Source organism: Camelus ferus, chromosome 19, assembly GCF_009834535.1.
Source record: "Camelus ferus isolate YT-003-E chromosome 19, BCGSAC_Cfer_1.0, whole genome shotgun sequence".
Classification (NCBI taxonomy): Eukaryota; Metazoa; Chordata; class Mammalia; order Artiodactyla; family Camelidae; genus Camelus; species Camelus ferus.
The window spans coordinates 18,245,284-18,269,473 of NC_045714.1; the positions used below are offsets into that span (position 1 = coordinate 18,245,284).

At 50.7% G+C, this 24,190-nt stretch overlaps 1 protein-coding gene and 1 long non-coding RNA gene across 3 annotated transcripts in view; both read left to right on the forward strand.

Annotated features, from left to right (window-relative positions):
• Positions 1–24,190, forward strand: part of RALGAPA2 (Ral GTPase activating protein catalytic subunit alpha 2) — a 265,476-nt gene that overhangs the window by 204,075 nt on the left and 37,211 nt on the right. The gene's annotated exons all lie outside the window — the stretch shown is intronic.
• Positions 331–23,381, forward strand: LOC116657906. Its single transcript, XR_004313073.1, has 3 exons — positions 331–784; positions 21,758–21,768; positions 23,371–23,381. It is a non-coding gene; the product is annotated as an uncharacterized LOC116657906 (long non-coding RNA).

The window sequence follows — 24,190 nt, forward strand, 5'->3', positions numbered from 1 at the left end:
ACTGACCCTGCTCACCTGTCTCATAGGGCTGCTAGGATTTCTGGGCATTTAACATTTATTAATGTCTGCATGTTCAAAGAGAGAAGGTCATTCCGTAAAGGACAAGATTTCTCTAGCGGTCAGACGGCGACTTTGGGAATCACACTGCCTCCGAGGGAGCCGTTGCTCCTGGATCTTCCATACGCCGCAGCAGCAGGCAAACTAGAGTGTGAATTTTAAAACTCCGGCGAAGAGGAAATGTGGAACCTTTTGGCCACGGAGCTTGGAAAAAATTCTGGCCATCACAAACTTTTTCATAATCCTAGCAAAACTACAAGAGTTATCCCTAACCCTCAACTATGAAGAGCACAGGGTGATATTACTTTAAAATTTTTCCTGCAAATATTGCCTGAAGGTCATTTTCACAGGCTTTGATATTTGTATCTTTCAGAGAAGCCGTGGTAGTCTCAGAATTCTGTGCTTGATGTCAGTGAGGGCTGAGTCCGCCTGACCATCTGACATGCCAGGTCCCTCCCCAGGACTAGGGGGGCCCACCCTGGGCGGTTTTGGAGGAAGACTTTTATTTCTCGTCTGTTTTGTTCTCTCTCAAATAGTTAATTCATTGGCTCCAGCTTCAAAGTGAGAAAACAAACAAAAAAGAGTGAGGGAAAAAAAAAAACTGAATCCTACATTACAAACTGTTGATTACAAACTGAATCCTGTTTTGAAAAATATCAGGATTTTAAATTCATCCTCCCATCCTGGAAAGGGGAAGGAACGTGTTTCCTGAGGACAAGCTCTTCCAGTGCCCACAGACTGAAATAACACATTGCAAGGAGACATCAGAACCTCTTCATCCAACATTAATCAAATTTCAGTTTACTAATTATCAGCCCCATTTTAAAAGGAACCTAATGCCATAAACAGCGTCCCAGAACATTTAGTAGACTCTGGGATTATAAGCGATAAATTTGAAAGTGAGACTTTCTGTTATTCAAATCTCCAAAAAGGATAATACATGCCTTATTATAATAAGAGATTGTGCAGCGCCAAAGAAGGACAAAGCCGGCAAGTCCAAATGGTGATTCCTTCTGTGCCCGTCTGCCTTAGCGTCTGCAGCGAGCTCCCAGCAGATTTCAGCGCTGGAGTAATTTGCAACACACTCGAGTAAATTTTTCCATCAAAGCGGAATACTTCTTTGGTGATCTGTGGGTGAGAACACCCCAGGTGCCAACAGGTCCGCCTTGAAAGGGTGTCCTCTCTGGTTCATCCTGTGCAATTTCACCAGACTCTAAAATGGGGACTTTGAATGTCGTGTTTCAAATATGTTTCTGGGGTCCTGTGCTTTGAAAGCATTTAACTTTACTCCCTGAGACTTGACGGAGACCACTGAGGCCGGGGTGGGGGAAGAATGGAAGCTGTGAGGGTCAGTGCTGGTGCCCGCACCATCCCCTACCCCGACTGTGACCAGGCATCCGGACGGGAACCACTGTGGAGACACAATGGATCTAATGTTGTATTTTGCACGTGCCTTTAACTTGAGAAGGACTCAGCTGCCTTAGTTCCCACCAGAGTGGCAAGTTTCCAAAGGGCCACACTGTTTTAATCAGACACGTCCTTGGACATCGGTGTCACGAATGTCCACGCTGGTGTCACCTACGTCCAAACGACCTTCCTGTCACTTTCATCAGAATCACAGGGAAACAGTGCAGCATTTAGTGGTTTGTGATATTCCCCTGACTTCAGCTTATTTCTTCCAATGCTTCATTTCAGTCTTCGATCTTCCTAACTTGGCCTTAGGATGTAAAAGGAGACAGTACGTGTGTCCCTCTGCCTCATCTGCTCGTTTAAACTCTCCAGTGCAAAGCTTTCATCCTTAATCCATCAGTGATCAATAGAGGGGCTGCTTCCTCAGAAACAGAGTCTCCTCGCCATGGAACAAGCGAGCCCTCAAGATGCCAAGTCCCTCTGGTTCTCCCTTCATTTGCCTATGAAGTGGGCTGTAAGTCTATCAGCGCATCCTGGCGTGGAAGCAGATGTGTGCCTGGGAGTGCAAAGTCTCATACCTCCACAAAGGGCAGGCAGGCTCGCTGGCTGATGGGATTCTGAATTTATAAGCAGAGTTCCAGAACTCCCCCAGGGCCTACTTTTCAAAGGCAAATTAGTATGTTTGCAACTTGATCCCTGGGCAACTTTTGACAGTTGTTCTAAGAATAATAAAACAGATGGACAGAATAGATTTTGGGGTCTCCATCCAAACTGCCATCCTCAGTGGAATTCAAAGAAGGCGCAGGCTTGCCGGGGAGGGCCGCTGCCACTCACCAGCGCGTTCTGCCTTCAGCGTCCGAGAACAGGACTTTCTCCCAGACGAGGAAGACTGTCGACACGCTGTGTTCTGCTGATGAGAGTTCAGCTGGGCTGGGAGGAGAAAACGAGGATGCGTGTGTAGTTTCCGTCACGTATTTTAAATGAAATGAACTGAACTTAGTGAAATTGAATTTATACTTCCAAGAAACCAATTTTAAAATGAATGCGAGGAAGACATGGAAATTAGTTTTAAATTTAAGGAATATTTTCAGAGGATTTTAGACTCCTTTAAAAAAAGGAGAGCCTCCTTAGAATGTCTTGGAAATTCTACCTACTCATAAATTTGGGAAAATAGAATTTATGCCTCTCTCATTCTCTGCGTATAACCACCTATGTGCACCTCAGAAGTCTACATCAGAAAACAGTATTTAAATGCTCAGAGTGAAGAAAGCGGATTATTTCTGTATTTGTGTGTTGTAGTTTTGTCCAACAGAAGCCTAAATTTTGTGCATAAACACTGCACAGAAACTGCCCTACTTTTTGTAGGATTTCAGGCTTCTCTGAGTGTTGGTTTTAGCGCCTGTGAGATCAGGATGCGATGTGCTCTGCTTTTAATTTCCTGGCTTCCTCTGAGTAAACGCGCGCGCCCTTTCATCACTCCTTTTCCTGGATTCATTTGCCCCAGTTCTCACCCATTAGGCCGCAGTCGATACGGCGGCAGATCTGCTGCTCCGGTGGCTGCGGGCGCCCCGGTTCCCGGGCGGGTTTGTCACGTGGACGCATTGTTTAAGCAGGGCTCCCTAGTGATAGCTCAGTGGGACGGTAGACTTCGGGTTTTTAAGAGGACACGCGAATGCAGCGTAAAGTCTTTCTCTGGATTCCACGTTGGGTGGTGCCGCCGAACGCGCGGTCGAGTCTGTGCTTCCGGGGACGTTCCCTCCCCTCCTCAGCAGCGGGTTTCCTGCAAGCGCAGGGTCAGTGGTCCAGTGTCCCCTTTTTGATGCGGGTGATGTGTGATGGCTGGTGTCACACAGAGGCTGGGTTTCGGTTTCAGTTGGAAGTTCTTTAGCTTTTAACAAGTATCTTCATCTCTGTCAGGTTCCTTATCTGTAAAATGAGGATAATAACCCCCCACCCCGGTTATTGTCAGGATCTGTGGGATGAAGTGTGTGTAATGTGAGTTATTGCACGGAACATAACCCGAATCCAGCCGCTTTGCACCGCCCCCGCCCCCGCCCCGGGCTGGGCGTCCTTGTCCCTCACCTCTCCCTGGGCCAGCGCAGCAGCCTCCTCCCTATCTCCCTGCAAAACCCTCCAGCAGCCAGAGTTTCCCTCTAGAACAGAAACCAGAGCACGTTGCAGCTCAGAGCCCTCCCGTTGCTTCCCATCCTCACCCGCAGAGAATCCAGAGCCCTCATAACGCCCTGCCAGCAGGTTCCAGACTCAGGACCTGCATGCTCTGCTGAGAATCACCACCCCCACTGTCCCCGCCCCAGCGTCAGCGTCAGGTTCCCGCTTCCCGTCCCTTCGGTCTCTGCTCAGAAGCCTCTATGAGAAAGCGATCTAAAGGAGCAAGCCCTCTGGGCCTCGCCCCTGCTCTCCTTACGGCGCGTCGTTTGTTACAGACTGTCTCCTTCTCCCACTGGCATGAACGCTGCATGAGGAAAGGACTTTGTTTTGCTCACTGCTCTGTGCCCAACACCGAGAGCCCAGGAGAAGCCTGGCAGCCAGGTGCTGTCCCTGAGAAGCAGTGGGGTCATGGGAATGACGCAGGAACAAGCTGGTGGGTGCACGTGGAGCGCAGGGGGCCCAGCACCCCGCACCCTCTCCGTGACCACGTGCCCTAGCCCGGAGAGCAGGTCAGGTCCCGGGCTGCCCCGCACACGCCCTGTGACCTGGTTCCTCCTCCAGCCCTCATCCTTGCGGCCGAGCCTAGACTGTGGGATGCAGGCATGAATGGTCTTGCCCCAGCTTCCAGCCAGTACGGGGGCTGGAAGTTCGGTGCCCGGTGGGCGTTTGTTGAGTCCCTGAAACACAAGATTCAGGAGAGAATCAGAAGGTCATGGGCGCTCTGAGGGAGAAGGCTACTTCTAGTTCACCTTCAGGTTGTTCACATGTGTCTGTGTGTCTCCAGGTGTCTCTCAAAGTACATGCAGGCCCTGGGCTCTGAATGTGTCATGACGTCATCTCATGAGCTCAGTGATGAGTCTGAAAGGATGTGATAAAGGTAAAATAAGTGATCATTGGAAGTGTTTTATGTTGACTAGCATGAGGTTGTTTTGCTTTAGCTTCAGATATTTATAGTATTTTAATGAGGACAGTGGGATGAAATGTACTTCGTTATTTTCGTAACCTTGATTTAAGGGCTCTGTGACTCAGTGAGTCTAAGGCACCCTCTGAACCCAGCTTATTGTGATACTCTGTTTAAGGCTGACAGCCAAGCCTCACCCCGAGACGCAGGCCCGCGGGGTGGGAGGCCGCCGTCCACGCCGGGAACCGGCCCTCGTGCTCAGTTTTGATTCTCGGACACCAATTCTGTGCCAGCCCTGACGGACGTCTGGGGGGAAGTTCCCATCTTCCCTGATGTCTTACCAGTTGTGGCGTTGTTGTATTTTTTAACAGAATGAGAATATAGTAAAGTCTTCCTTTGGGAGGTTACAAACTGTGTACAAAGTTCTGTTTAGGAGTTTCTTGGTGGTACAGACCTGAGAGCTTTCTGGAAAATTCCCATGCTGAGGCCAGCACTTGCCCACATTTCTTGGATTCCCACATTTTCTTTCCAGGGCATGTTTCTTTCAGAGAGCAGTTACTCTTTCCCTCAAGGTCAAAGTGTCACCTTTACTAGGAAGAAATAATAGGGCATTTTTCCTAAGAGAACAGCTAAGGCTGTGCAGCTGACCGTGGCCCCCCGACTGTCCGCCCGTCTGCCCCCAGCCGACGCCAGCCTGCTGAAACGGGAGGCAGACCGCGTGGCTGCCCTGGTCACACTCCCCGGGGGTCTCCACCTCACTCAGAGGCAAGCCAGAGTCCTCCGGGGGAGGCTGGATGCTCAGTGCCCTCGGCCTCCAAGGGGGAGAGCTGACCTTTCACATCGCGAACCACGGGGCACCTGTCGGAGGCCGGCCAGTGTTTCCCGGGTGGGTACCAGCCCCGGCTATAGTCTCTGCACCTGCCACAGAGTAAACATTTGTTCAGTAAATCCTCGCTGAATGAATGAATGAAGTCAGCCCCTTGTCATCACAAAACGTCACCAAGTTTAGAACATTTGTCTTTCTATAAAAAGGAAAGATGAGTAATTCATCTTTATGTTCAAGCGCTTTGTAAGAACCTTCCTGTGAGATAAAGGTCCAACTGACGTGTGGACGAAAGGTTTGCACGTCGTGACCTGCCTCCAGACAGTCTGTGGGAGGGAGGCTCATGTCTGTGAGAACAAAATTCAGAACTTCGGCGTGGAGGGTCTTGTGAACCCCGGCCCCTCACAGTGTGGTGACGGCTCACCCAGCTGGACTGGTCCCGACTGGGGCACCTGCAGAGACGGGCGTGCAGGGAGCCAGGCTCAGGCCATGGGGTAAATCTCAGTGGAGCTTAACTTCCTTCCTAATTTTAGATAAAAAACATTTTCATTTTAATAGAATTTTAGGATTTTAATATGATTCCTAGTCTTGTCCTCTCATACCCGGCGGAGGAGATCTTCCGGGGAAAGTCAGCCTCTGCAGAGGTTTGTCTTTTTTTGGTTTTTGGTTTTTGGTTTTTTGGTTTTTTTCAGTTTTAGTTCTTTTTTAAATTTTTTTAATTTAAAATGTTAGTTTCGGGTGTACAGCAAAGTGATTCAGTTGTACATATACATACATGTATTTTTTTTTCTTTTCAGATTCTTTTCCATTATATTTTATTACAAAAAATTGAAAGTTGTTCCCTGTGCTATATAGTAGAACCTTGTTATTTATCTATTTATATATAGTAGTGTGTATCTGTTTATCCCCAATGCCTAATTTATCCCTCCCCACTCTTCCCCCTCTGGTAACCATAGTTTGTTTTCTATGTCCATGAGTCTGTTTTTGGTTTGTAAGTAGAATTTATATATATTTTTTAGATTCCACATATTCTCTGTCTGACTTACTTCACTTAGAATGATCATTTCCAGGTCCATCCACGTTGCTGCAGATGGCATTATTTCTCTCTTTGTCATGGCTGAGTAATATTCGTGTGTGTGTGTGTGTGTGTGTGTGTGTGTGTGTGTGTGTGTGTGTACCACATCTTCTTCATCCAGTCATGTGTCGATGGACATTCAGGTTGCTTCCATGTCTTGGCTACTGTAAATAGTGCTGCTGTGAACACTGGGGTGCATGTTGGAAGGGCTCATGTTGGAGGGGGACCTCGCACACAGTCCTCTGGGTTGACCAGGCTCAGCCGGACGGTTCACGTGTCTGCACCTGGGCTGGAGCAGCTGCATGGCAGCCCAACATCCCTCACTCTTTGGCAGCCTCCCCACTAGGCTAGCTCAGGTATTCTCACAGCCGCCAGACTTCACACAGGGCTGCTCGGGGCTCTGAGAGACCCAGGTGGAAGGCTCAAGGCTTTTTCCAGTCCAGCCTTAGAAGTCCCGGAGCTGTTGGCCAAGGCAGGTCCCTAGGCCAGCCCAGATCACGGGAGGAGGATCATCCTGTTGAGGGCAGCAGCAGCCTGCCGTGCAGGGAGTGGGGCGGCTGGTGGGCACCCCTGCCCGCCTTCCACGGACGGCACAGTGCCCACCACCCTGATGCCCTCGCCCTGACCCTGGACAGGGAGCTCCTTGAAAGCAAAGAGCACGTCTTCCTCCCTTTCTTGCCCCAGTATCCAACAAACTAAGAACTCAGAGGGTGTCAGTTCAATTAAAATCCAAAATGCAGGCACTTTAAGGAATTTCTAATTAGGGGAGAGTGGACTCTAGTACCATTTATGTAATTACCCAAGATGTCTTTCTGTGCACGAGGAGGAAATGACTTATAATGGAGGCCAAAAAGAGATAACTGATTTTAAATGACTTCTAATCCAAAGAATTTAATATAAAAGCGATAAAACCGAGTTCACTCTGCTCTCACGTCCACAGAAACACACATTTAAAGGGTGCATTTTGTTCTTAGCTTAATTTGGGGGGGTTCCTTATTTTCATCTTAACCTGCCCTCATTAATCCTTTAATTTTATGTTGCCTTCGAGCACCACGGATCATGAGGGGCCTCATACTTCTACTCAGCTTTTTTAGTTGAGTTTGTGCGTCTGTGCCTGTGGAAGTTTGTCTCCACAAAAATCTTTTGAAAGCCATTTATATCACTGAGAGGCCCTTAAGGAGACTGTCTTTCAGTGTGGGCCAGTTTTTAAATACTCAGCTTTAAGCAGAGGGAGGGGTTGACTCTGAGTGGGGAAGGGGTTTTGTGTCGTCTGGTAAGAGCTGATGTCCTGGCTTCGGTGAGCCTCTCAGACGTCAGGGACGTTCTTGAAGACGGTGCACATTGCTTTGACAGTTTCTTGGCGTGGCCTCTGGCCGTTCCCTGTGGCAGTGGTCCGTCTGCCTTGAAGGAAAGCACGAATACTCAGCCTGGGTTTCTGCCGCCTGAGATCTTGCTCGGCGTCCTCGGCTTCTCCTAGAGGTCGGGTGACGGCGACAGGAGAGAAGGCAGCCCCCAGGCTCTGGCGTTTGGCCTGCTGCCCCACCTCCCGGTGCCCTGCTGCACACGGCACGGGGACCCCTCCAGGTGGTATGAAGGAGCGCTGACCCTCATCTGGAAGCTCAGCCCCCCGCCGGGACCGATCGATGCTGGTGCTGTCTGCTCTGCCCGCCTTCCTTTCCCACAGCGAGACCCTCCTGCGGGGAGCAGTCGATAGCTCTAATCGGAGGCAGCCTGCAGCACGTCATGCGAGGAGGGGGCTCAGGGGACAGTCCTGGGACCCTGGAGGCTGCAGCTTGTGGCTCAGATCACAGCAGCCTTCCTGGGCCACATTCCACATGTGATGTGTGCTCCTCACGTCCCTCCCACTGAGCTCCGTGCCCCTGAAGTGTCCCGGGGCGAGGGCTGCCGGGGGCCTGTGTGTGTTTGAATTTCAGGCACTGTTTCCCTCCCTACCCAGACTGTCGCTGCTTCTCCAGATCAGAGCTGCGTCCTGGGCAGGGCTGTCCAGTCTTGAGCCTTGTACTGTGATTATTTCTATTTTGGGCCTTTTTTAAACATTAATGTTGTTTTTTTGGTTTTTTGGTTTTTTTTAATCTGTGAAATCCAAGTGACTAAAGAACATTCTTACTCCAGCAACTGCTTTCCCACGAGAGATCGTTAGGGGCTGATGAACGTTGTATGTCACTCCCACCTTTGAACGCCTGGGACCAGGAGGGAGACCTGGCTCTTCCACCAATTCCCCAGGAGCCCCCGCCTGGGCACCAGCTCTTGAGTAAATATAGTATCTAGTTATCCTGATTCTGTCTGTGGAATTCTGGATGCTACAGAAATTAAGGGCTGGACGTAAAGACAGCAGATACACAGAGATAACAAATTTGAGCCAGGGTCCAGCCTTCGAGGAGTGGCTGCCGCTGGGTCTACTGGCTGCTGCCCCAGGGGACCAAGACTTCCTCCACAAACGCAATTTTTCCAATTAAAACATGCTTGAATCCAACACTGAATCCCACACCGTATTTTACATGAAGTTCCTTAGGATGTTTATCACTGTACTTCCTTAAATTCACGTTTAGCTCCCCTGGTACCTCACCTCCACTCAATCTTTGCAGCCTCTTAAACTCTGCAGCCAGTCTTCTCACTGATCCGCACGCCGCAGGCAACCGCCTGCTTCCTGTCTCTCAGAAAGTACAGACGTGCCCTTTGGAGACCCCCCTGAGCTACGCTGAGCTTGTGGGAAGACTTGGAGGAGACAAGGTTTCCTCTCAGGTGCCTGGCAGCTCTCATTGCATTTACACGCCCTCAACCCTAGAAGAGAGATGGAAAGCGCATTTGCTGTTGGAGGTGATCTTTCAATAAAGTGTCTTTCACTTAAGAGCTTTAAAAAAAAAATCTTGCAGTAAAAGTGCTCAGCAGATTCTGTTCGAACCATTTGCACTCCCGGACACCAGCCCTGACAATGACAGGTCCAAAAGCAGTTGTTTGCATCAGTTTCCTCATCCTGCAAGGTGCCCGCCGGCCACTTCCCGTGTGCAGGGAGCTGCACTGCTGCTGGGGCGCCGCCAGGGGAAGGCAGGGTACCCGTCCTCACGGGGCTCTGGGATGGGATGGAAAACAGTAAGGAAGAGAGGTGTCTGCAGGGCTTCCTGATGGCTAGGATGGAATAGCCCCGAGGAGGGTGTCCCGGAGAGGGGCCTCTGACCTGGCGTTTGGCCGGTGAGCCCCAGTCACGCGATCTGGTCAAAGGGAGGAGCAGTCAGCGGAAGTAAAGGCCTTCGGCAGAGCAGAACCCTCCATGAACCTGGAACCTTCAAAGAACTTAGTGGTCTGGGGACCCCAGATGCCACTGGGGGCTCAAACCCACAGTCACTATCCTATTTTACTGTATTACACAGACATAGTGCAGTGTCTTGTATAATAAAATCTGTTATGCATTTGATTGTGTTTGAGAACGTAGGCAAGGCCCCGAGGCCCGGAGAGGTTAAATAACGTGGCCGAGGCCGCACAGTTGTCCGTGGTGAGCCTGGGCCCGACCCGGCAGCGGCCCCGCCTGCCCGCTTGGGGCACCTGCAGATGCCCATGGCGTCATGCGTCCCTGTCCCTGCAGCTTTTCCAGCGTGTCGGGTCTGCTGGGTGGATTTCTAAGATGTGACTTATAACCGATTTTGATAAACCACAAATACCAGGACCCTGTTTTAATGAGACTGAAGGCATGAAAGGGCAGATCTGCTCCGGAGGCTGTTGTGGGGACTCGGGCCACGGCCGTCGCCTGCCTGGAGGCCGGCATTGTCGCCGGGCTCATTAGCATCCGCGCTCGGCTTGGCCGTTGCCGCTCAAGCTCACCAGCTGTTCCCGCTGCTCTGCACAATGTCGGATGTGTTCAGCTCGCTGGGTTCCTGTCCTCGCTGCCGGGAGGAGACAGCCCTTCCGCTGGGGATACCCACGTGGCCGCCTGTCAGCAGTGGCACCGAATAAAGTAATAGGCCTTTGCGTGGCATATGGTGTCTGGGTCCGGGCAAGATGCAAAACTCTTCTGCTGCTCATGCACGGTGACTCATAGCATTGCTAATTTTTCAGACAAAAGCTGACTTCCACACCCACACTTTTAACCCCTGCGGCTGAAAAGTCTTTCAGTTGTGAGGCCTCTGGGTGGCTACGTACAATGCGTTAGTCATACTGAAAACATACGAGTGTCTTGCTTTGCTCTGGGTTGAGGTTGCTTTTTAATTTCTGGACTTTTTTTTTTTTTTCCTCCAGAGAAAGGGACTTTTTAAGTTTCAACTTTGTTCCTTTCCCACAATGGAGGAGTCTAACAGTTTGGCAGATTGATTTTTTGTTGTTTCAACTGCTTATTAGAAAACCAGTCGGAAAGCACTGCCTTTGTAGGACGCTAGAAACTGTTTGTAAATTAACTTTCTCTTTTAAAATTTCTCTAGAAGCTACTGCTGCTGCCGTGTCGGTTCAGTTACAGAGCATTTCACGTGAGAATGTCTCCAGGTGCCCGGGGTGTTCACCCTTCAGTGGGGTATATTGCGGTGTCTCCCAGTACACCCAGTGCGCTGCTCGTTCAAATAGTCAAATTCCACCCAAACAGATTTGGATTATACATTTGCATTGGAACGAACTTTTTTTTCCAAACTATATAATAAATACATGGGAATCTTCTTTAAAATTTTCCGCTAAATTATTTAGGAGCCTTGGTGCTTATAGATTTAATTTAATCTGAGACTTTATATTATTTGCCCTTATACGATCAGGCCTCCTTTTGAATTAATGATCAAAATGATGATTCTTTTGTAAATCATCCTTTACTGAACATATCATTTAATAGTTCAGAGTCAAGAATTGCCAACATAAATGATTAGGCAGTTTCTAATTACGGGCTGAATCGCTGAGCGTTCGTAGTCAGCCTGGCACGTGAGAGCCTTCGCGATCGAGTGTGGCGGATACATGAATTTTTAAGGAGCTTCACCCTGGGAGGATGACGCAGGGTTTGTTTTTTTTTTTTAATAGATTCCTTTTTGTGACCTCCTAGGGGGAGGGGATTGGAGGCTCCTGTGCTGCTTTGATATTTCCTTTTGGTTACATTTTCGAAGCTGAAGTTTTTGCTTTCTCTTCTACAGACACGAATTCAAATGTGCATCTGACGTCTTATAAAAGGCGTTCTGATTTTTCAGGAAGTGACACACAATTGCTCGGCTTCCGCAGCGCGTGCTCTCGGTCCTGGTGTCCGACGTGCTGCTTTTCCAGCTTGATCCCAGTGTTCCTTCCGTTGGGAATGAGCTGGCGTGCGTTCTGTGAGCCTGCAGATTCATTAGACGCCTAAAATTCACCGTGACAGTTAAATTAAAACCGAAAAAGGTACTGAAGTTTTAAAAATATCTTTCTTGAGTTTACCCAGTAAAGAATTTCCAGTTTCGCCCCCACTGCTTGGGGTTTGAGGGCTCTGTCTGCTGTAAGTAGTGCCGGAATGTTGGGGTTTGTCCTGTTTCCACTCATTGTTATTAAATGTGGGTGAAATGCAATGGAATATGCAAATAATTACATACGGACAGAAGTGGGGACACTACTCTTTGTCAGCAGTTCATGTCTGCATGTGACCAATAAACTGTTCTGTCGTCCTGGAGGGACCAGAAGGGAGTCTGGGACAGCGGTGGGCAGCGTCCAGGGGCACAGCCAGTCAAAGGCACACGGGAGACATGGACAATTGGTCCGCTGTTCCCGCTCTTAGCGACACCCCTGCAGAATCAGGCTGTGTTCATCCAGCCGCACAGATGGAGACAGTGAATCTGGAGGAAGCAGGAGTCTTGGCCGAGGCCCCATAGCCTGGAGAGGGCCAGGATGGGAGCCCAGACCAGCCTGGCTCTGAGGCCCCTCTGCTCTCTCAGCGGTCCACGTTTTTGACCTAAGAACAGGAGGCCATCAAAGTTATGTAGCTTTGATCCTCAAAATGTTGAAAATAGAACTACAGTATCATATAGCAATTCCACTTGTGGGAATACATCCAAAGGAAATAAAAACATGAACTCAAAAAGATACATGCACCCCTGTGTTTGTAGCAACATTATTTACAGTAGCCCAGAGATGGAAACAACCTAAGGGGCCATCGAAGATGCACAAGTTATGGTGTGTATATATACAATGGAATGTTACTCAGCCATTAAAAAACGGGTTAGTCCTACCCTTTGTGACAACATGGATGGACTTTGAAGGCATCAGGCTGAGTGAAGTAAGTCAGACAAATACTGTGATCCTGTGTGATCGCACATGTGGAGTCTAAAAACACAGGTCATACAAAAAGAGATCAGACTTGTGACGGGGAGAGGTGGGAACTGGAGGAAGCTGGTCAGTTACAGGATAGATAAGTACCAGGGATGTAATGTACAACACGGTGACTGCCGTTAGCACGGCCGCACGGGAAAGGAAAGTCGTTAAAAGAGTTAACTCCTAAGAGTTCTCATCACAAGGAGAGTTTTTTTCCCTATTTTCTTTTCTTATTTTTTTCTTTTTATTGTATCTGTATGAGAAGATGGATGTGAGAGAGACGTTCATTTGTATATGTTGAACCCGTTTATATTCTGCCTCTTTCAAAAATAGATTTGAACTTGCAGTAAAGGTCATGTGTACTGAGAAAAAAAAAAATCGAAGCCGAGGAAGTAAGGACCCGGCATCGTGATGTGGGGCATCCCAGTGGGGGCCACGGAGACAGAAGCGGGGTCCCCGTTAACGACTGTGACCCCTGCAGCTGCTCTACAGTGTGTAGCTGCCCTGTGTCCTCTGAATAGTCTTGTTCCAAAGTTTTCCATTTCTGTTAATGAGATTATATTCTGTCTAAATTGGAAAACATAATAGATCATTCCAAAGAAGTATATTCTTATTTTCTGAGTTTTATGTTCTGGACAATAACATATATATAGCAATTTTTTACCCTGAAAATAATTTCTACTCTACCCACGCATCCAAAAAATACCTTTTGAGTGGATACACAAGGCTATGTGCAGCAAAGGCTAATTAGGACCCAAAAAAGAGGGAAAAAATAAGTTAAGGGTTTGACATCGCTGAAAAAGTAGAGTTAATTAGTGATATGGAGAAAGGTACCATTAAAAAGTAATCTTGACGCCCACACTTTCTGGATAGCCGCTTTTGCTAACCCTTTCAGTTTGAAAAGCCCAGGCCCCTGGCATTTTGCATCTCTTTCTGTACAGATAAAAGGAAACTTGAGTGTCTCATTCTCAATAATGCGCTTAATATGTGACAGAAAGGTTTCTGTTCCGTTCACTTCCACGGCCAGGCACTTTTGCATTATTGCCCCACTAACTGTCATTTCGAGCTTAACCCTTCGTAGACTGGACCGCCTGCCTCAGGCCTGCGGCTGGGCTGGGCTGGAGTGACCTGGGAGGTTTTGTGTATTGGGTACTTTCTCTCACGTGCTGGTCTTGTTGCCATGTTGCAGGACTTGTTGCCCTGATACCCAGCCCTTCTGCAGGCTTGTTTTCTTGTGATCACTATGTAATCCTTCATTTTATGGAGCCTCATTAAGGACTACAAACCTCTGTCCCAACTTAGCGTCGTTGGAGCACAGGTAGCATCCATCTGCTCCACCCGCGCTGCTTAGTTAATGAACTTCCTCGGTGCTCTCTGCATGTGAAAAGCTCCCCATCTTCTCAGGTTGCTGAATGGGACCCGCATTCCAAGGTCTCTGGGTTGAGGTTCTAGAAAGCCGGCCGTGCTCTGTGCTGGCTGTGGACTCACCCAACTTCTGTTAAGTCATGACTTGAAAGCACATTTGCTTTTTCTTTCATTGTGTATTCATAAACCCGAAGTCAGATAGCTCTTTTTGAGTAAGTTATTAATGAATTTTTTAATGTCTTTCTCTTCTCTTAGGGGAAAGTAGAGACCCACATAAAAAAGCTATATTTCCTTTCAATGTGATGAAAAGATACTTGTGATTTTGAGATGTTCCCTCCTGAGATTAAAGTTAGAGGAAATGCTTGAAGGCCAGAAACGCCATCACTGTTTTCCAGTATCTGTTTCATGACGTTGCCTAAGAAACTTGGTAGCACAGATTTTATTAAAGGTGATAGAATAGAAACAATCCCTTTCTTCTGGGAAAATGGTAAGACTCTCCACGGAGACATCCTTGATTCGGGCAGGGATCCTGAGGCCCCTTCAGCATGGCCTGATCCAGAACTGCCCCACCTCATCCCCTCCAAAGATGCTCAGAAAAATAGCTTCATGGAGGTGAAAAGCCAGAGCCAGGCTGCAAGATGAGCTCGACACCTTGTTTGAAATTGGGTTGAAATCCATCAAGTGGCTAACGTTTAACTACTTTTGACCTAGTAAAAAAGGCATTTTCACATAGTTCAGCCTAGTTGTTTGGATTCCAAAAATGTGTGTTACATGTGAGCATCACCTCAGTTAACTGTGCAGAGCAGTCTGTGCGCATGGGGGCCCGTGGGGAGGATTTGACCCCCTGGCAGGACGCCTGCCGGAACCCAGAGGGTGTCTGCAAGGCTGCTCCTTCCGGGAACCCTGGTTGTTGAGGTCACTATGTCTTGAGCCATTTTGATCTCTCTCTCTGGGACCATCCTTTTCCTCTGACCTCATACTCGTGTGGCTGGTTTCTCTGGGCACTGTGCCCAATGAATGCTATTTTATTATTGTTGTTGTAAGCAGTGTCTCCAACCCTGTTTTGTAACAAGGTCTTTACAAATCAGTTGACAAATGAAATACGTCTTACCTGGGACACTCTCAAGTGGCCTGCCAGGTTTGCCAGCTCTCCAGACTGGCTCAGGCCCCAGCAGCTAACACCTGCTGGTGCCGGGCAGTGCATGGCCCTCCTTCCCTTACCGACCCACCAAAAGGGGACTCAGATCACTTGTATATCATTGCAGTGAAAGTTCTAAATAGAAAAAACATATCTCTGCCTTACGTGCAATTTTTATTAAACATGTTAAAAATCTGCAAGCGAAATAATTAAAATAGCATCCCTGCCCATCAGCCAGGAGACCATTGTAAGTGGGTTTTGCATCCAGACAAATGAGCCATCAAACCAAAGCCCAGTGGAACCGCTGCAGCCAGAGAGCTTCAGATCCGGATCCGGCCCTAGAAGGTGCATTTGGGCACAGACAGCCTGAGCAGATGGGTGATTTGTCACTCTGGAGAGGTTACCCAGTGTTCCCACCCCATTGTGGCCCAGGTATTTTGAAATTGTGGGACCTAGCCCAGTGCATTAAGTCACATCGTCATTTATGTAAAACCATTGGGCATCATGGAATGTTTGGCCTCTGCGTTGTTCCTGAGGCAGCCGGAGTCAGCCGTGCCCTGTGTCACCGGGCGGGGGTGGGGGGTGCTGGCCAGCGCAATCTCTCCTCCTTGCTGTATGAGTTCAGCTGGTTTCCACCAGTGTCCTGTGATGTCACGGGGTGTGATTGTTCCTGCTCCTCCTCCTCCCCATCCTCTTCTCTTCCCTCTCTCCTCCTCCCCCTCCCTCCTCCTCCAACTCCTCCCCCCTCCTCCTCCTCATTAATTTCAAAACATGGCTTGATGCACCTTTCACTGTAAGAAGAGGCGATCCTTTCCACTCAAGGGTGTATAACTTGCCACCGCGTGTCTTTAACTTACAGTTAGCTTCTCTGAATAGTTTTCACGTGAAACTCTCAACATGGAAAAATTGAGAGGGAAACAAATGTCCAGTTTTTGTTTTGTAACTTTGAGTCTTTACCTGTATGTGCCTGCTAGCTAGACACATGCACACTCACCCAGCAACCTGAGGGCCCAGCTTTGATCTCTAAGAAGAGCAGGTGGTTCGGTAGGGATATCAAACGCTGCTGCCCAGAGCTTGGGTTCGAGGGGGCGAGGGGCTCCTGCGTCAGGGAAGCGATGTTCTTGGCTCTGAGAAGAGACTACGTTTGTAAATTCAGTCTTTTTTTTTTTTCCCGAAAACAGGCGGGCATTGTTCAGTGCTTGGGACTACATTGGCTTTGGCTCCGTTGTGATCTCAGCTTTTCAGGAAATGCTTACAAATTCAGATCTTCTTAGTGTGCCTTTCAGAGCAGTTGCTGGATTTTGTCAGTTTCTCTCAAGAGTGTACCTCTCTACAGGCTTGTTGTCAGAGTGTCAAATGCATTGGACAAACCGATAAAAATTTATTTGTAATTCGGATCACACCGACATGTGAGTCTTAAGGCCTATCTGACAGCTCAAGGTAATGCAGTGTTCAGTGCGGGGTGGGGGCGGGGGGGCACTTTTGAGACCTGCTCTTTCTTGTTCCTGCCAACTGGCCACGGGGGAAGATAGCCTTGTTTGGGATGGTCAGAGAGGAGGTGATTGGTCTTTTCTGCTTTTGGTTCATTTTTAAAAGAGGATTCTGTAGGAGCAGCCCTTTCCAGGAGATGTTGGCTTCTCCAAGTCATGAATGGAGCCAAAGCCGGGAAGGGGTTAAAGGCTCTCCTGAGCTTCCAGTTCCAGCCGCACAGGGAACATCACTCAGTGGCCCTTGTACCCAGAGCCAACCTCAGACCAATATTCTTGTCCTGCCATCTGCCCTTCCCACCTTCCTGACTCCAGCCCTGCGGGTGCAGCAGGCTTCCCTGTCTTTGTGAATCCCCTTTCAAGACTCAGGGTGCTCCTGGGATACCCCGACACGACATTAGGGCTTCTCAGACTGGGAACCGGGCGGTGAGCCGGGTGCAGGCAGGTCCCCCGAGAAGCAGACCTGTCTTTGCAGGTTGTCAGCCATGCTCAGTGGTTAATCATTCACAACCTTTTTTATTAAAGTAAACACAAGCCATGAATGTGCCTTATTTTTAAGATAAGACATCCTGCTTGCAGGGCTCTCAGGCCCAGCTTCCGGCCCTGGGAGGTCGCACCCTCCTTTTCTGTGCCCCTGCTGCAGGGGAAATGCTTGTGTGCGTTGCCTTTAGCCGTGGTTTCCCCCTAGAATCACCTGGGGAACTGCAGCGTTCACTGATGCTCAGGGCCGACCCCATGGATTCTGATCACCTCGGTTTGGGGTGGGGAGTTCTCCCATGCTGAGTAATCACCAGGTGATCCTGATGCACTGCCAGGCGTTGGGCGGGCCCTTCTCAGGGAGTCACGAATGCCCCGGGGAACGGGAAGGGAGACTTGTGCTGCTCCAGGGAGAGGAGGTCAGGAATCGGGAGCGGCAGACCGAAGTGGACCTCTCTCTGGGGCTTGGGGCTTAGTGTGTGCTGGGTGTGGTCCCCAGCGCCTCCTATAGGACAACGTTGAGGAGACCAAGGTGCCTGCCTTCCTCGCGGGCGCACAGCTGGGTGAGCAGTGGTGCTGGGCCGGGAGCCGGGACTCCACTGCACAGGACTGTCACGTGGTTAGACAGGCTGGCACCCTGGCCAGCAGGAGGGAGGTGCAGATGCTGGGGAGTTGGCCAGAAACCACAAAGGGCGAACAGCAGCAGCTTCACAACCAGGGCACCTGTCGTGGAACCCCCAAGACTGTAGAGGGACCCGGAGATGCAAGGAGAGGACGGCGGAGGGCAGGAGGCATCTGGAGACACCATTTCATAGTCTGCCCAAAATAACACAGCGGCAGACGAGTCACTGCCTGGACTCCCTCCTATTCCAGGGCATCTGCTCGTGGAGAATGTCCCCCCATCCCTGCCCAGAGAGATGCTTATTCCACATCCTTCCGCATCCAGAGCCGAATCTGACCCCCTTCAGTCGCATCCCCATGCCGCCGTCATTGTGGAGCCCTTGCAAGGGCGCCATCTTACCTTTCCAGACCTTTGTTAATTGATCAAAGGGTTTAAGTATAAACGCGGCGCAGCTTTCTGGAAAATGTGGGTATTAACGCCTGTGACATTTAATCTGTGACAATGACTGGTTTTAGTCAGAAGGCTTTAAATGTAGCTGTTGTCGCATCCCTGCCCTCGTCTCTGTGGTTAAGTATCGCGGCCATTGAAATTGCCTGAAGGAGTGCGAAGGCTGCACCAGCACGTCTCTGTCTCCTTGTCTTTTACCTGTAAAGCAAAAGACGTCCTTGTATCAAGCCTCAGCATTTATGTGAAAAATGAAATTGGGTTCAGTTTGTGCATAGATTTGCAGCGCGACTGAAGTGGGCATCACACGATTTTTCTCTATCAAAGGGCCGCCTTTGATGTGCCGTCTGCCTGTCCCCGCAGAAGTGTCAGCCATTGTTTTCCAGCCGCAGAAGAGCGTCCGCCCGGCCCCGGCGCATCCTCATGCCTTTGAGCGGGAGCCTCGTTCCAGGTGGTCTTAGAATCCAGGGCTAATGTCACGAGAGCCATCCGCGGTGACTGGGCTGTGGGCCGCCTCAGGAAGATGAATGCCAAGGCAGAGCCAGAGAGCTCATTGGAAATGATCAGGAGACAAAACTAAAACATTTCTTTCCAAATGCCCAGTTCTGGTCCACGCCCTTGAAGTTTCATCAGCTGACAAACAAGAAAGTTTCTCTTTGGCGCTGGCTCTGTTCTGGCCCTGGGTTTCAGGCTGCTTTTGCTTTTGAGGTTTTGCTGCAGAGGAAGCCGGGGAGGTGGTTACAGGACAGGGCTGGAGGGCAGAGCACCTGCTCCCAGCCGGAGTCCGTCAGGAGCCAGGGAGCAGAGAGGCCCCCAGTTGAGGAGTTCTCACAGAGCATCCTCTGGCCAGTCCCACTCAGCGAGCCCCTGGGACGTGTGGGACGCGTTCGGTCGTCTCGGTCGTCACTCCGCAGTGGGGTTATCTGTTCTGCAGGAGAGGAGGCTCAGTGCTGATGGAGGCTGGGTTCTCGGCCAAGCTCTGGGCCAGCCGTGTGCCAGGAGGTGTTCACATCCTTAGCCCCTGAGCTTGCCAACGCCCTCAGCTTCCTAACTGCATGATCTCTCACCCTAAAAATACTTTCACCCAGGACTTTGAATTTGCGTATCAACTAAAATTGACACCTCTCTTCCTCAGTTTGTTCAGACACTCTTCTTTATCTCTGAAAGAAAGGCAGCGTTGTTTTAAATGAAAGTGAAATTGAATAGAAATGTTTTCTTTGCTTGGCTTTTGTCCTTTTTGATAACAAGTATGTACATTTGGCTGATGTTTTTATTAATGCTACCTCCGAATTAAAAAAAAATCCTGTTTTAAAATGACCTCCCCAACAGCTAAGGCCAAGCCCCAGGACAGCGCTCTCTAAGTGACTGCTCGGTCTCCCTGTGAGCCCCGGACTTTCTTCCATTTCAGCCTTCTCTGCACGTTCAGTCCGTGCAGCTCCAGGTCTGAGGCCGCCTGGGCGTCTAACTGCAGGGCAGACACTGAAGCACGTACAGGAGGGGCAGGAGGCCTCCTCCAGGGACCCCCCTCAGCCCCTGGGGGAGGGAAGCGAAGGAAGAGGGGGGAAGGGGGCTCCTGTCTGCCGCTGAGGCCCCGGGAGCAGGTCTCGGGGTGGGAGGGGATATCCAGGCCACCGTCAGATGCCACCCACACTCCCCGCCCCAGGAGCACCTGCCACCTGAGCGCTTCTCCAGCTCAGAGCCTCTCACCCTTGCACTCTTCCTCCTGCTGTTCCCTGCTCTTCCACTTTCCTTCAGGAAAACGGTGATCATGTGAAAGATCCAGAGAGAAAGGCAAAGAAAAAGCATCTGATGTAAATTCGTGCCAATATATTCGAACGTCCTCCTGCAAGAGAAAATTGGAATGTGAATTCTCAGTTAAAATGAGACTTCATTTTCCAGCCGCTCAATTAAATTCTGCTTTTTTTTTTTTTTTTTTTGCGAGTGAGCATTAACCCACATTAAAATGAAGGCCGAGATACACTGTTCTGCTCCGAAGAAGCATTTGGCCACTCAATGGGCAAGAGCCAGGATCCATGTATAAATTATTCAGAAATTTGGTAAATAAACGTGCAAACTTCTCGCTGGGGCTATCGCTATTGCATTATTCAGTCCAATAAAGAGAATTTAATTTAATGGGTTTTTTCAGCAACATTGTTCAGTGATTGACAAAAGGCATACTGTCCTCTATGAATAACTGATTTTCCCGGGGCGTTCTGAAGAAAGTGGGTCCTCGTTAACCCTAGAATGGCTAGCTAATGTCATTGAAGCACGACCACCTGGCAGCGAGGTTGCCCGTCAGCTGCCAAGGAAGGCCCGGCCGGGAGGACCAGGTGCTCTGCCCGCGCCGTCTGATTGTTACAGCGGAATAAACAGCGTGATCGCACAGCATGGCCGGGGGCGAGAGTCCAAGTCTGCTGCCAACCCGAGGGCCCGCTTTCTTCCCGACGCGGTGACAAGGGGCCCAAGAGGGCCTCTATTCAGAGCAGGTAACGCGGACAAAGCTCCGATGCTGTCGCTGCAATTAGGACGGAAAAACATCAGACGGGCAAGGATGAGGCAGCAGCGAGCCTCAAGTACCTGCTCCTGCATCACACGGGGCCTCAGCCTTTCAGCTCGGGCTGTGAAGTCTCAGCAGGAAAGTGTAGAAGCCGTTCTGGGAGGGGAGCGGCCGCTGCCTTGCTTTGAGGCGTGTTGGCTTGATGATGCTGGCTGTCTGTTTAGAAGCATCACGCGTCACACGAAGTTGTCCCCAAAGGATCAACTTTGTTTAGGCCTGAATTCCATGGCAACCCCAAATGCTGGGTTCTCTGATTACACGTAATAAAACGCTGGGCCAGGCCATTTTTCTCTCTCTGTCTTCCTGTATAAAGCCCCACAAGCAGCTATGTGTAACGCACTGAAAGTCCTCACTCTGTGTTGCTGTTTGTTCTCGGTAATTTCCTGGAAGCCAGGCTCCCCGTGTGGAGGTATAAAAGAACATTAGCATTATCTGACTTAAAAAAAATTTAATTAAGAAATAGGCATTACGGCCTTTCTAAGGGGTTTTGAATGTGAAACGGTTCATTAAGTTCACGTTAATAGAAAAGTAAAGGGCACTCCCCTCAAACAGCAAGGAAAAAAAATCACTCTCTCTTAACACGTTGATTTATTTCGTTTGCTGAGCAGAGGAACCATGAAATGTTTCTTCCCCAGAAGCACATTAAATATGTGCGGAAGTGAAATTACCTCCGAACGGTACCTTGTACTTTGTCCTCGTGGTGTGTACGTTTCAATAGGCTGGGAGGGAAAAATAACCAACTCTGGAAAGCTCCTTTTATGAAATTCAATTACCTGTGTTGTATTGCTCTGAAGCTGTGCATCCGACTGTTGATTCAGGGGGGCTCTCACTGTGGCCTGCAGCCTTTCTGTCGGTTAATCCCCCACCCCACCCCCTCAGGTCAGTTCCATGGTTAGAAAACAGAAATGAGAAAAATGTTTCCAGTTGGGCGTCCAGTCTGTCCGGGGGCCCCTAATCGTACAGAGAGTGATCAGGTTGCTCGGAAGTGTGAGTCTGCAGTGGTTTCCACGTTTCTCAATCCAGTGGCAGGCAGGTCCTCTTAGTGTAAGTTGGGAGGGGGCTGCAGCCAGGCCGGGCCCCGCGTCCTGGCCTCGGACCCCGAATCCCTGAAAAGGAGCGCTAAATGCAAGAGGCAGGGTTTTCAGGGCAGAGGGGCTGCTGCGGACACTGGCTCCAGCAAGTAACCCCCAGCTCCTCCCCACACCTTGGGCCTTTTCCAGCAGGAAAGGGCCCCAGTTCATGCCTTTGGTTCCCAAAGGATGTGTTTTTCCAGCTCCGCTTTACGTTAAGTGCCCTGCAAAGGCAGAGGAAACACGTATGAGTTTAGTTGTTTGAGAACAGCGTTTGTTTAGCTGACGTTTCACTATACATCTCATTTATCACATGTGTTTTAATGGGTGGGCTCTGTGACAGGCCCATTTTACGGAGGATGCCATGGTCTCCAGGAGGGCAGGACCTTGCCGAGGCCCCGCATGCAGCATGGGGCCTCCCAGCCTCCTACCAGTCATCCCCAAGCCAAGAGTCCAGCGGGCGCAGGGCGCTGCCTGGCCCTGGCTGATGCACTGGGCTCGGAGGCCGTGGGCTGGATGCAGGATGGAGGTGAGGCCGGCCATCAGGATGGTACCTCTACTCCCGGCCTCCCGCATCCTTGAGTCCAGCACGTCTCCTCCCGCAGGCTCGGTGGTCCTGCCAGGGCCATGTTCCTTCTCTTCAGATGACTTTCCCGCCTCCGGTTTCATGGCAGCAGTCAGCAGCGTCAGCCCGTGGCAACCTCTGAGAGCCGGCCCTCGTCTCCTGCCTGTCCTCCGCGGCCCTGCTGCTGCTTCTGTGCCTCTGGGCCCCAGGCGGGCCTGGCCCCGGCTGCCTGGCGGGGACGCCGGGCCTGGTTACTCCTTTATTGCTGCAGCACTGAAGGGCCCCTTCGCCGTCCGCCAGCGGCTTGCCCTTCCTTCCTGGTGGGAACTGCACTAGAGGAGGGTATAGGTGAGTAGCGGCTTCGAGCAAGGAGAGATCCATCTTCTTAACTTCACTTGGCTTAGGAGGGATGGTATTTACAAAGACACTGAGCTCTTTTCAGAAAACTTGTCTAAATCCTATTTGTCAAGGCCTGAATTGAGTGCATGGGACAGGAAGGCATCTGGGGTCTCGGTAGCTCTGGGGTCCCCTTGTGGGGTCTGTCTGAAGGGTTCTGAAAGCACCGTGTGCTGGAGGCCACCGCCTTCACAGGTGGAGCAAGGGGCCTGGGGCCTGAAAAGGAAGGCAAACAGCCACAGGTGGGGCCGAGGCCCAGGCCACGGCGGGGAGCATCGAGGGGCCCTGGGCTTTCCAGAGTGACCCAGTGACTCCCGGAATCAGCCGCCTCCCCGCCAGGACGGGTTGTGCGTGCCCCCCCTGCCGGCGCCTGGCTCTTGGCACCGACGGCCCTGGTAGTGAGGACATGGGCCTACGCCCTCCTCTCCTCCCTCAGAGGTACCCTGCGAGCTTGCATTCGATCAGAGAGCTCAGCCTTCAGGCTCCTTTCTGCTTGGTCCACATCGGCTGCATCCATGTCTGCCTTCCTCCCTCGAGGTGGCGCCGTGGGGAGCAGGAGTGTCGTGTCCCCCCCCACGTCCCCCTCCCCTGTGGCACCCGCTCAGGGACGATGGAGCCAAACTTACTGTCCCCCTCAGCCTCTCCATCATCCGTCGTGGAATTTAGTCTCACGTTTCTCCTGGTTCATCTCTCCCTCCCCTGCCTCCCGTGGCCACTTCCTTCGCTCAGGGCTGAGCTGAGTCTCCAGCAGTAAGAGCATCTGTCCTCACACTCAGGACTGCTGTGCAGGGAGGGCCTCCTGCAGGACGAGGGCTGCCGTGTCCCCTGCCCCCAGGGATCGGGTGAGCCTCAGGGGCTGGGGTGCATTCAGAGCCCGTAGGCGAAGAGCGGATCCTGCGAAGGAGCCACCTCTCTGTGACTTCCTCTGGGATTTCAGGGTTAGCGGGGTAGCACGTGTGAGAGTAACTCGTGTCATTGTTCCTAAGTTCACTGGGAGTGCCCTGTCTCTAGAAGGAATGCAAATGCAGGACTACCTCAAAGAGACAAAAGACAACGGCACAGTGCTTTAAAAAGGGTGGCCCGTCACCCCCTCGGAAGGGGGGTGGCCTTCCCTGCCTTGTCTCCTCTTCAGAGCTTTGAGCCTAAAACGTCTCTGCTCGGCGCGGGGTGCCTGCGACTTGCCGGCGGCGGGAGCCCGACGGGACCCACGGCGGGCTGGCGGCGTCTCCACTTGGGTCTGAGAGGCTCTTGCCCTCTCCCGTCTGCACTGGCTGTGAACTTGCTGCTTTCAGCGCCCGGGCCCCGTTGCTGACCGTCCATCTCAACGCAGCGGCTTCCCCAGAGCGTCGCTGATGGGAGCCACTGGTGCTCCTCGG